We start from the raw sequence: 13,090 nt of genomic DNA, 5'->3' as shown, positions 1-13,090 counted from the left end.
TGTCGGCGACCGGTCGTAGCCTTAGCTTCACCCCCAAGTCTCTTTATTTACTAGGGATGGTCGCAGGATATCCAAATTTTGAAGCTTTATTATATACGGTCTGTTTAGTTTTGCCTAATTTGCTCATGTTCCTGATAATTTATGTTTAGTGAGATTTATATTCGATTATTAATTTTAATAAATATTTTAGTAGTTTAGCTAATAATTTATCACCCTTTTAGAATAAATAAAAAAATTATAACGATAATATTACAGCTAAATCTATATTATAATTAATTTAGTAATATTAAAATCTAATATATATGTTTATACTATATTTGGTATAATAATATTAAACCGATTCTATTTAAATATTAATATCACATAGAATAGAATGAATCAACTATTTTTTAAGAATTGTTTTTTATGACAATCAAAATTATTCATTGTGATAATTTCTAAAAAAATAGCAAATAATTCAAAAAAATTATACTATTATTTGTAAAATAGTTTTTTCTCTATCACGCTAAAGCTATAGCTTTTAAATTTTTTATTATCCTCAACAAATAATTAGACTAGATTTTTAATATATAATTACCCATAAATTTAAAAATAATTATCATTATATAAAAAGGTTTTACATTATGCTATCCAATAATATTTTTCACCATAATATTTTAAAGTTAAATATAAATATTGTACCTATTTTATGCAAATATGAATGTTTTCAAGTTTCTTTTACATAAAAATATATTTTATTAAAATAAAAAACTTAATTTATATAAGGATTTTTAATATTTAATTAATTATTAAATAAAATAATTACTCTAATGGCTTTTGAATTGATGATATATCTATCTACAAATTTCTGTAATATATATTCTATAGTTTTAATTAATTTTTCGATTCAATTTATAACATCAAAACTAAAAATGGAATTTTAAAATTAAAAAAGTATAATGAAAATAATAATATTTTGAATATAGATAAAATTTAATTTTAATAAAATATAAAACTAAATAATTAATTTTGTGGATAAAATAATGAAACTTTTTAAAATAAAAATATTATGTAATATATAGTTATTTTTATATGTATATATAGGGATATCATATTTGAAATGTTCTTTGTTTTCTTTTTAAAAGATATTTGATATTACTATTTAATTTGATTCATACAATTTTAGGTATCTATATTTTTCAGATTGGATCAAAAATGATGGAGTAGATCAAAATTTATGGACGTATTGTCCACCTTTTGGTATTTACAGTTTTAGTGGAATAAAATAATATTCTTTTTTTACATCTAATAAAATAATATTCTTATATAGGTTGATTCGAAACTATACATATTTTGACATTGTTACCTGATTACCCAAACTAGTATCTATTTTCCTAAATCATATGAAATTATGAAACAAAAAAAATTGCAAAACGTTTTGTTAAACATGATTCCAAAAATATATAACACACTTAGTCTAGTGGCCGCACATTTTACTCCTCTTTTCTAGTGTTTTTGGTTTCAACTTGTGGGAGATATCTTTCCCTTCCCTAGAGTTTTCGGATTCAATTTGTGGAAGATATAATTTTTTTTTATCAAAAAACACGATTCCTAAACACATGAAAGCTCTTTCACCCTTCAATATAGATATTTTTTAATTATGTGTTATGCATCCTATTACTAATTCCCTTTTTTTGTCATCAACGAAAAACATATTCATCCATGTGAACGATTAAAGACGGTTGATTCCTGATACTTCATGCTAGACTATTCGTCTTTAAATTCCTATTATTAATTTTTTATATAAATAATTTTGAGTTACATTGGGATTTTATATTTTGGTTAATGGGGTTTTGGAAATCTTCAAAACAATTTTGTATTCATGTAATCATCGTATTGTTAATATTATAACTGCTTATAGAGATTGTCCAGATGTAGTAGATGAAAATAAATATTATATTTTTTTCTTTTAATAATAAAATTGAATTCTAAATAAACTGGATATAGTTAAAGGATAATTGGAATATTTTACCTTGATAAAGTGTGTCGCACAATGATTTAGGACCACTAGTGTAATGGCAGTGGTTTTGGGTACGTTTGAGAAAGTTTACAAATGCATTTGTGAATGCGGATGATTACGGTTTTAATGTTTTATAGAGATTTATATGATTGGTACAACGATCAGAAATTGATGTCTTTACAGAACTTTTATAACTGATAAACTACCAAATAAAATAGCTTTTAAATAATAAATTAATAATATTTAAAATTTATTTAATTATAAAAATATTAAAATTATAATACTATAGTAACTGCTATCAACCACAAAGCTGTATTTGTAGGGTAGTAGGAGAACCCAATTATGCCTTTTGAAATCTAATCGATGATTTGAAATGTGTCGATTTTTTCTTATAGTTCCATGCAATGCGAAGCAAGGTTTGGGCACAGACAGAAATTTTAATTTATCGGGCCTTCACAGTCTCGCTCTCATCTCATAATCTGATTGAGAGAAAGATTCAAAGTAATTGCATCAAAAGGTTGTGGATGAAAGAGTTCATTGTTTATGGTAGAGTTAAATGTAGACAGGAAAAACACGGTTAGGATTATGGAAACTTTGACCACGATTTTTTTTTTCTATCTGTGTAAATGTATAGATTAGCCCTGATGTGTTGATGTGGAATACATATCCTATGTTGAGTAACCACTCAAATTATTTTGTTGTAAAGAATATCTTAGGAACAAAAAATGGAAGAAAAAAATAGATGAATAATTGTAGTTGGAGAAATAAAATGAATTGAGATAAACTAATATACACCAAATAATTTTGTAACACAATTTTAGAGTCACAAGGTTATGTTAAACAACACCAGAATCAGAATGTTCAAACCGGTGCTATGATCTTCTGTTTTTAGGTGCTATAAAAGACTTATCATCTTTTGGTAGTTTCACGCAGCAAGAGCTAACCACAAACGTCAAACTGGTCTGAAGCTTCAATAATCATAGAGGAGAACAAATGCTCCTGGGGAAGAAACAGAGACAAGAGAAAAAAAAAACATTCATGCGCTAAATATGAAGATGCTATGCTAACTTGATAAGGGGAGAAGGAAATGAAGATCAAAACTGTATTAAAGAGAGGTATGTGACTGTGTAGAGAGGGAACGAGATTTTTGCATTGAATATATGATTATGTTGTGGTTGTCTCTTCAAAAGTGGATGAATAACTTCACTACAAAGCTAGGGGCTAACTTAAAAGTTCAAACAATGGTGTTATCACAAAGATGGTAGTCAAGAGACAACGAGATAATGCAGAGAAAAAAAAGAGATCTGTCAATACTTCAATTATATTTTCATTATTGTTAACGCTTTTATATTTTCATCATACATTGATTCATATATATTTTAGACGGTATAGATTTTTTTCACTTTCTTTATCTTCTTTCTACATATTGGACAATTCGCAACAGCTTCTGTTATCCTGTAGACATAATAGCCATCCTAATGTTAGATACTTTAGATCAATCTCAACACCAGATAAGACTATTCAACAAGACAGTTGTATATTATCAAACTAGTTTCAACGGATAACAACTTACTTGGTTCCGCACTGATAACAAGTGGCACAATGACCACATGGGAGGAAAAAACAATCTCGGCGAGCATCAAAACAAATGGCACAGCGAGTTCTAGTTCCATAACTTCCTTCACTTTCGTTGCCACTAGAGTCTTCACGATCAGCATCATATGCTGCAAAAGACTCAATCCAGGAACACATGCTTGAAACATCGTCATCTTTGTTTACAAGTAGACTAATAGTCGATGAATCGTCATCCATTACATATTTCTCTTCCCCAGTACGCAGTAACCATTCATTTAGTTTTAAGGCTAGTATGATGAAGCAAATCAAGAGACCTGTATATTCACAAATGCTACATGTAATTGATACCAAAAAGAATTAGTTTACAATGGCTCAGATAATAAATGAAATGTTTACCTGTGACAATGGCATATGAAGTCCATCTAGCTTGATATGAGATTCTGATGGACCATTCTTGTTCTTCAGTTAATGCTCCCTGAACTCGGAGACAGTGAGGGATGATGATTCATTCATCTGAGACAAGAGAATAATATTAAAATATAAATTTGTTGGTGAGTGCGAATACATACCTGTCTATGTGATGGTGAAGTTAAAACAATAGAAGTTCCAACAAAAGGCATTGTATTGAATGCGCACGCGCTGTTGCTGAAGTTAGAATGGTGGTTCCTTGGTATCATACACTACAGCCCTCACATCAATATCCAGTTCCACCTGAACAAATACCATCTCAAGTTCAGAAAAAAAAAGAAGAAGTAGACATGTGCAAGAAACACAACAGAAACCAAAGTAATTATTACCTCTACGTCCTTCAAGTTCGGGTTGGCCACATTAAGATGATAACTTTCAGGATCAATTATGTTCACTTGAATCACACCACTCCCTGTAACAGAAATTTTCTTAACTCCTGAATAACCATTAACCAGTGTAAACAATGCACTTAAGTTGGATCTCCTAGTTGACTAACCTTGAATCAGATTCAATGGGGGAGGGGTCAGAAAAAATTGAGGTTGAATCAGGGGAGGGGTCAGAAAAAATAGAGGTTTCTCCAGTAACCAGTGAGAAGCCATCTCTGTGAAAACGAGATCATTGAAACAATTAGTTGACATCCCTAAAAAGGCAACAGTTTTAAACAAACAACTAACATTAAATCACGATTAAGACATCTTTCTCAGTTAGGTTTTGCTTTACGTTTTGGAGTATGTTTAGGAAAGTTATAGAAGAGCTTTAGGGTATTTGTACTCTATCAATCACAACCTTAATGACAAATATCAAACCAACATGCAAACCATAGAAGAAAGACAAGCAAGAACACAAACATAATTTAACCAACCTTTTTCGACCACAAGCCGAACTGAACAGCCTTCAGGTTTAACATTATATGAAATATTCAACGAAGCTCCTCTGTTCAGATAGTATGGCCATCCCTGAGAGAAGTGAAACCAGATTCAATAAATTGTCTGATTAAATATTAACTACTTTAATTATCAATAACAACAACATTTTCAAATAGCCACAACAATCATAAGGAATCTCAAACCTACCTTGTATGATCTTTGTGAGGGAGACATCACACGAGATTCAGACCAATTCGCTACATCAACGCGAGGAGTTGTGTAGAACCCAAATAGCTCAAGACCAGATTCAAAACCATCCAACTTTTCCACCTAACATAAAAAAGAAAAAAAACATGTCTCAATATATTAATTAGCACGAACACATGAAGGAACACAAAAAGATGTAACCAGACAACAACCTTAACGCTTTTGACAAAGATGGAGTTTGGTTCAACAAGGATGGAAGAGTTAGGTCCAATACAGACATTTGTTGGTCGGTTAACAGGCAGAAGCATAGCCATCTCCACTGATTCACAAACACAGATTCAAACAAATCACATAGGAAGAGATTTTCAGTATGCTAAAACCAAAAAAAAAAAATCAAAAATCGTTTTATTTATTAAGATCAAAACAAACCCCAAAGCCAGAAAAAGAGAACCACAAACACGAATGAAAATTTGTATTCGGCGTCAGATAACGGAGCCCACCCACGCACAAACCGAGAATCCATCTCAACTAATCTAAAGAGACAGAGAAAGCAGAGAAATGAGGTGAAGAGATGATGATGATAAGATTGATGGACGCCCTAGTAATATAAAGGAGGAATCTGAGAATCTGTGAGGACGTGAGTATATGAAGAGAGTTAGCAAGTTAATTAATGTAACGGTTAGACTATTTGAAAAGTGTATACCAGCGAGTCTTGAACAGTAGAGGGTGTTCTCGTAATTTTGTTAAGATAGTATCTTACATATGCTTTGCTGTCAATTGTGGGTTATGTTTTGGTTTTTTTTTTATAACGCTGATTTATTATGATATTACAATTATTAGGAACATTACATAGACGATTCGACAACCGACAATACTACCTGTCTTATGAAAATCTACGCCTAACTGCATCATCTGAGCCGTCCTATGAAGATCCATGTCTGACCAAATTTACTTGCATCATATTGAAGATCTCTTGTAATCCTTCCTTCCATAATCGCATAGTTGCCTGTAATCTTTCTTTCCATAATCTGTAAAGTTGCCTAATAAATCGCGCTTTCTCCGGGATTTGAAACCTGGATTTGAGAAAATCTGCAATAAATTGCATAGTATGGGAGTTGAACCCTAGACCTGGGTGTAGAAGCCTTTAGACTTTAACCATTTTGGTTTAAGGAGAGTGTATTTTTAAAAATGAAATTCCTAAGTTGTCCTTCGTCGGAAGTTTAATTAGTTGTATTGAGTTGCCAAAAAGAAAGAAAATATTTTATGTTTGACTACTAATCTTTATTAAATGTGTATACGGTATTTTAGTAATAAAGTAGTAGACCGTATTAAAGTATGTGCATGCATATCTTTTTGTTTGATTTAGGAAAGAAATATTGTATGATATCTAAACTTCCGCTAGCTAGATTACATGTCAGCAATTTTAGAAAATAAATCTAATATGTTATCTAATGATATGTTGAATTTATTTCCATGTTTGTAGTTTATATTTCTCAATCTATTAGAATATTGATTAGAAATTTTTACCAAAAAAGTATTGATTAGAAATATAATATAATATTATTTACATAAATGAAACAAGAAAACATATTTTTGTTTGATTTAGGAAAGAAAAATTGTATGATATCTAAACATCCACTAGCTAGATTACATGTCAGCAATTTTAGAAAATAGATCTAATATGTTATCTAATGATATGTTGAATTTATTTCCATGTTTGTAGTTTATAATTCTAAATCTATTAGAATATTGATTAGAAATTTTTACCAAAAAAAAATATTGATTAGAAATATAATATAATATTATTTACATAAATGAAACAAGAAAACAAAGAAACTTTAAAATTAGCTCATCTAAAACATTATAAAATCTCCATATGTTTATACTAATTGAGATAAAGAAAAAGTTATTGTAAAAATGTAATATACTAAGTTTATTGTATACAGATGTACTTATTTGAAATATATGTAATATTTTAACACAAGTAAATTTCATATTAAATTTTGTTGAATATTAATTTTTACATTAAATCTTAAATTTTCGATAGAAATTTACAGCATTAATATTACAATAAAATAAAACTGACTAAACAAGAGAAAAATACTAACGACAATAAACCGAAAAGCAAAATAAATTAGAGTCATTTTGCTCTACATTCATAAAAAGTTAAAGAATAAAAAATATAGCTATACTATAGTAAAATCTATTTGATGGGATAGTTTACCCACAAACTTGACCATATTCTCCCTATAAATTTATGTGTGCGTGAATAATAATGTTTAAATGACGAAATATATTATACTATATATGTCAAATAGATAGTATAAAACACTAAATTCATAGTAATAACATATTAAACATAAAACATTATTCTTTTACCAACTGCAAAAAGATGAGTAAGAGGAGAGAGAGCGGAGGAAGAGTCCAAGTGAATGATAATAGATGATACTAGATTTCTCAGTTTGTAAGTGTAGTTGAATCACTGTGTGTGGTGTAAATCATGTACCTCCAAATTGGTGAATGAAAAGTTAGATATTGAGTTTTAAAAAAGGACAAAAAGTGAAAGGCATTTTCACTTTAACTAACAGGTGATTATCAAAATAGGTAGAATATATATTTACTGTATGTTATAGTCAAATATATTCAAAATTCCTTGTTGCGTACTCTTCAATTTTATTCTCTTATTCTGTTAACTTGTTAGGGCATCCGCATTGTTGAACCCTCCAATTCCCGAATTCCAAAGTCAATTTTATAATTTTTTATTTCTTTTTTCATTTGATTTAAAAAAACAATTTTAATCAATCAATCAATTACATGCCGCCACATGTTGTGGAGCCCGCGAAACAGTGTTGAACTCGCCTCTTCGAGGTAAACTCACGTGAACCAGTTTCATAACTTTTTCAATATTTTAATATATTTTTTTTGGAAACTGTGTGAACTCCCCTTCATAACTCTCAATGCAGATGCTTTTAGGTCCGGGTTAGCCGTATGATTTCCCTCTAGTGAATTTCTAAACATGGTAGAAAACCATTTTAGCCTGGGTGACCCACTAAAAAAATTTAAGAAGTAAGTCTTCAATGTATATAATTTAATAAATTGGGCCTCTGTACAGCATTATAAGGATTCTGGACTTCCAAACTACAAAGCATATTACAAAAGATGGTGCGACATCCAATTCTTTTGCAGTGTCGGCCCATGCCAAAAGTAGGGTATGCATAATGCTTTTGCCATAAACTAAACTCACAGGCTAGTATAATGATAATGAAAAAGTATAAACATGATAGATAAATAAACCAAATGCAAAGGATAATGTTTAACGTGTGAGCTATTTTAGCTAACATATGATGTGAGCTACATGTTGAATCTATAATTGCATGCTTGTTATCTAGATGTGCGGTTAATCTTAATTTGTCAATCCATCGTAATATTGATGAAGTTTCATGTGTTCGTAGTATTCATCACCAAAGATTCTACGTACCATTTGTTATGTATATCTTGAAAACAGATAAATGATAAAGGTGAAGAGGTAACTTTCTTATTGATTCAACTCTCTTAACATTAATTTCTTATTACATCGCATTCTCTTATATAGCTAAATATCCTATTTATGTGCTTCCTTGGCAAAAAGGAAAAAAAAAGCAAGGAGAACACTGAGTATGGAATTAGATGCAGAAGAGTCACCGAATCCATAATGACATGAGGGAATTGAAATTCCTTCTATCCTTTCTTGCAGTGATGGTGTGTTGTGGATGTCCCTCTCTATGGTTCTGAAGGTTGTCTGCGATGCTGCATACCTGCTGAGATGAACTGCTGCGTTGCGCTGTCTCCACACGTTATATATATATATATATATATATATATATATGATTGAGTGAGCTGCTAGCTTTCTAAAAGTTGATGCCGCTGAAGAGCCACATATTCTTTCTTTGTGAGAAGATATAATTATTTTACATTCTGAGAAGATATATTATTTTTACATTGTGAGAAGGTATGAGTATGATTACTTACTTCTAAATGATAACGCAAAGTGTCTAGTTCCGTACACGTCAAGGGACCTACTCGTCAAATGGTCTCTGACCAAGCTAGTGATCTATAGATGCCCTAACATGCTAAACTGGAAGAACTTTAAATAATGTAGGCGCTTTGATTCCATTCGATTTAAAAATCTTATGATACAGACAGATAAAAACTGTCGTTATTTATTATCCAAGAAGGCTGGGTCGATAACAACATACATCTTCCCACATGCATGTGAGAAGTACATGGACGTATCCTCATGAAGGCAGCTTCCGGGAAGTTTCCTTTAACGTCAATTACATTTTAAATTGTCTTGGCTCTTTTCATCGTTGTGACCCAAGGCATTGTGCCTATTGTTTGCCCATACGAATATGTTGATAAACTCAAACAAGAAATCAGTGTAACTTCCGAAATCAACAAAGATTTGTGGGGGCATTTCCATGAATAATGATGTTGTGGTATGTTCGGACAAGACAAATGCGTCTTTCAGCTTGTTTGTGTCTTTATCTACTCAAGTGGGCTCCCTGATCCTCTGATCTTCGGCAGCATCCGTTTGAATACTTAACTATGGTTTAGGGACCATTTAGTTCTAATATATATAATTTTTTCAGAGGACTACATAAATGTAGAATTTTATGACGTTGTAACGAAACTTCAATCCTCTGGGAGTAGTGGCCATATAGTACAAGAATCAAGCGATCGAGATGGAGGGAATGTAATAAAAATGTGCAATTTATTAGGAATTTAGGATATATGTGGATGTATATGTACGTGAACTCATTTTAGAATCTTTTATCCACGTACTCTACCACTTGTTCAACTTCATCACTCCTCCATTTATTGATGAGATCTTGCCAAAATCTTCAATATTCTTTTTATAGAGGTATATATGGATTGGATGGTCGGTTTGGCAGCCAGTCATGAAAGTATAGGTGCTTAATGGAATATACACAACCTTACTTTTTTTGGATCTAAGGTTTTCTTTAAACATTCCTATTTTATATGTAGCATTTAAGCAGAGATATTAACATTGTGAAGTTAGAGAAATATCTGGCTCATTAGATGGAAGCTATACCTTTTTTACTATTTATTTAAATTGTGAACTCTGTTAAACTGGTCGAGTTTGGCTGACCCGTGACATAAAAAGCTTTTGGAACAGTGTGCAGTTATTGTTGTCGGCAGATTATAACCATTATCCTCAACATATGGTGTACTTGTTTGCATATAGTATCTCTTTATTATTATCTTTTTTTTTGAAAAAAATCTCTTTATTATTATCACCGAGGGTTCTTTTAAGCATCAAATTGTTCTTCCTAATTTACCGATGGATTCAAATAACTTTTGGATTTAGCCAGAGATCTCAATTGATTTGTCTACCTATAATCCTTTCTTTGATTTTAATGATAAGTTTTTTTAAAGAAAAACATTATTTAACATCAGCCACGTTACTAAACAATATTCTAATATGTTTTATAATATACTTGTTCTAACAAAAAACATGAGAATTCTAAAATAGTTTTGTTAAGAATATTAGTTTAATAGATATTATTGAAATATAAAGGTAATGTACATTTAAAACAATAATTCATGTAAATTATATTAGGAAACAAGACAAGAGGCAGGAGCCACTTCCCACCTTTTATCAAAGCTACCTCCTCGTTAAACAAAAAGACACACGGCAAAAATCAGCAGCTCCGTTTTCGTACTACACGTAACACGACACAATATAGGCCCTTAAACTTTCTCCAAAGAAACACTCTCCAAGCACGTATCATACATACCCATGCTAATCTTTATCTCTTCTTATGCGAATCTCAACTGGATACAGACCCGAGTTTTTTTTATAACAAGTAAAACATTACGTCGAATAAATAACTTTATAGTGAAAAGATAATAATTTATGGAACCCATACACAAATCTCTCGAAGAACAGGCCTATAAAACTAATAAACCCAACTCATGAACAAGATGGATGGAATATTTGATATGAGAAGCCAAAATATAAATGAGGAGCTCTTAAGATATTAATAGTTTAGTGCTGTAAAACTATCTGCAGTGGAAGTATTGAATAAAAGATTCAACATTTGAATCACTACAAAGAAGTGTTAAAAATAAAATTTAATTACGTGGATTAATTGGTGTTGAATAATAAGAAAGTGGTGATCACTAATGATACATGTCACTTTTCTAATAATTTTTGATATTCTCATCTTCTATTTGTTATTTAAAACTAATTATTTTATTATAAATTAAATAATTTATTTTTTTAGTTTTAATACAAAAATTATTATTTTGAACTATCTATCAATAGAAATTAAGTTTATTTAGTTTGAATATAGAAAAAGATAATTATTAATTTGTAAAATAGGATATTAAATTATTTTTAAAAAATTATCGTAATGGACAAAAATTGAATGTTATGTTGAATTATGAGATGGAAGAAAGAGAAAATGATGTACAATGTTAAAAATGAAATGGAAAGTGTTAAAATCTTAAAAGATAGTCTAAGAAAAAGATAGTGCGATCCTGGTCTCTAATAATAGGTTGTTGTGTGTTGTCATATGTGGCGAATAAAAGAGAGAGAAAAAGAGTATTGGTTAAGGAAGATTTATTTTGAAATTGAAGTCTCAAAAACTTCTTGCAGGGTCACTAAGTCATGGTGTCATAATTCCGAAAGGAGGTTGATTTTATCGTTTGGCGAGCTGTAGAGAGCATTGGTAAATCTCGTTCATAAGCTACCGGCAGTTGGGAGAATATGCAGTTTTTAGTGTTAAAAATTTCCGTTTAGATGTCGTTTTATGTTTGCTTCAGTTGAGGGTTTTCTTTCCTACAGTTTGTTCCATAGAAACTTGTTTTTGCTTTGTATTGGAGATATTCACATTTTTCGTAGGCTTTGCTTCTCTCTTTTGGGCGTATGTTAAATTAACCGTTTCATTTTAATACATTCTAGTTGACGTCTTACTGCCATAATGTAGTTAGAGTAATCGTTTTTCAGTATGTTATTTTGTTTAGAGTTATGTGTTACTCTGTTGTTTTTTTTATGATCTGGGGATGTCCGGTAGACCAAAATCTAACCGACTAATTTTCTGAAGGTTTGTCCGCCGGTACCAGATAGACCTGATTACTCCTAATAAAAATTAAATACTCATGTCGTCTAATCATATAAACGAATAAATATGAGTTTGGTAGATCTCGAACCCGAGATGCTTATCACTTTTACAAATCCGTCATATCACTCGCACGCTTGTGTGGTTAAAAACAAAGCTTTGTTTCCTATTACAGTAGGTAATCTATTCTGCGAGTATCTTTGTGAATTTCATCATGCTTTTAATGAGCTTCTAATAACAAACATGTTTCAGTGAAAAGGTAATCTATTCTGCGAGTATCTTTGTGAATTTCATCATGCTTTTAATGAGCTTCTAATAACAAACATGTTTCAGTGAAAATCTAAAATAATAATAAAGGTAATATGAATTTATCTGTTAAATTGTTTTAAATATGTATGGAAATCCTTCAAAATCAATATATCATGTACAAAAGGGAATAAATTCCTGTTATGCCATAGCCAAATTGTTTATCAAGAAAAGAAAATTCAATGCAATTATGATTTTTGTTAGTAGAGCTATTACTCTCGCCTTGTAGAATTTTTTCCTTTTCTCGGGACCTGGTGGCCAATTTTGTCACCACAAAAGAAAGTTTGGAGTCGAATTCTTTCATATTCCTAAACTTGCAGAGGTGGTACAGCCAAAGCCAAGTGGTTCTTGGCACATTCTCGTGCAGAAGTTAAAATGTATTGTAAACAACAAAAATTAGTATGTACTATTACATTATACTATGATTGACATGTCATTTGCGCAGTTGTAAAGAAACTTTCTCGTCTGTGAAAACTTGTACTATGTAATAGTATAAAATCCCCAAAAAGGATTAATGTCAAGATTTAATGATCTTTGTCACCAAA

General features: G+C 30.6%; 1 long non-coding RNA gene and 1 pseudogene across 3 annotated transcripts; both read right to left on the bottom strand.

The window, feature by feature from the left end:
- Positions 1-2,828: 2,828 nt before the first annotated feature.
- Positions 2,829-5,733, bottom strand: LOC108808774 (E3 ubiquitin-protein ligase APD1-like; annotated as a pseudogene).
- Positions 5,734-8,623: 2,890 nt separating this feature from the next.
- Positions 8,624-9,267, bottom strand: LOC108810678 (uncharacterized). Of its 3 annotated transcripts, none has more exons than XR_008934911.1 (2): positions 9,124-9,267; positions 8,624-9,018 (listed from the first exon to the last, which is right to left on the bottom strand). It is a non-coding gene; the product is annotated as an uncharacterized LOC108810678 (long non-coding RNA). The 3 variants fall into 3 exon arrangements; XR_008934909.1 differs by having other exon boundaries at positions 8,624-9,039; positions 9,124-9,260; XR_008934910.1 differs by having other exon boundaries at positions 8,624-9,035; positions 9,124-9,260.
- Positions 9,268-13,090: the final 3,823 nt, after the last annotated feature.

Source organism: Raphanus sativus, chromosome 6 (assembly GCF_000801105.2).
Source record: "Raphanus sativus cultivar WK10039 chromosome 6, ASM80110v3, whole genome shotgun sequence".
Lineage (NCBI taxonomy): Eukaryota > Viridiplantae > Streptophyta > Magnoliopsida > Brassicales > Brassicaceae > Raphanus > Raphanus sativus.
Note: the sequence above shows the minus strand (reverse complement) of the source record. Positions and strands in the feature narration are given on the sequence as shown.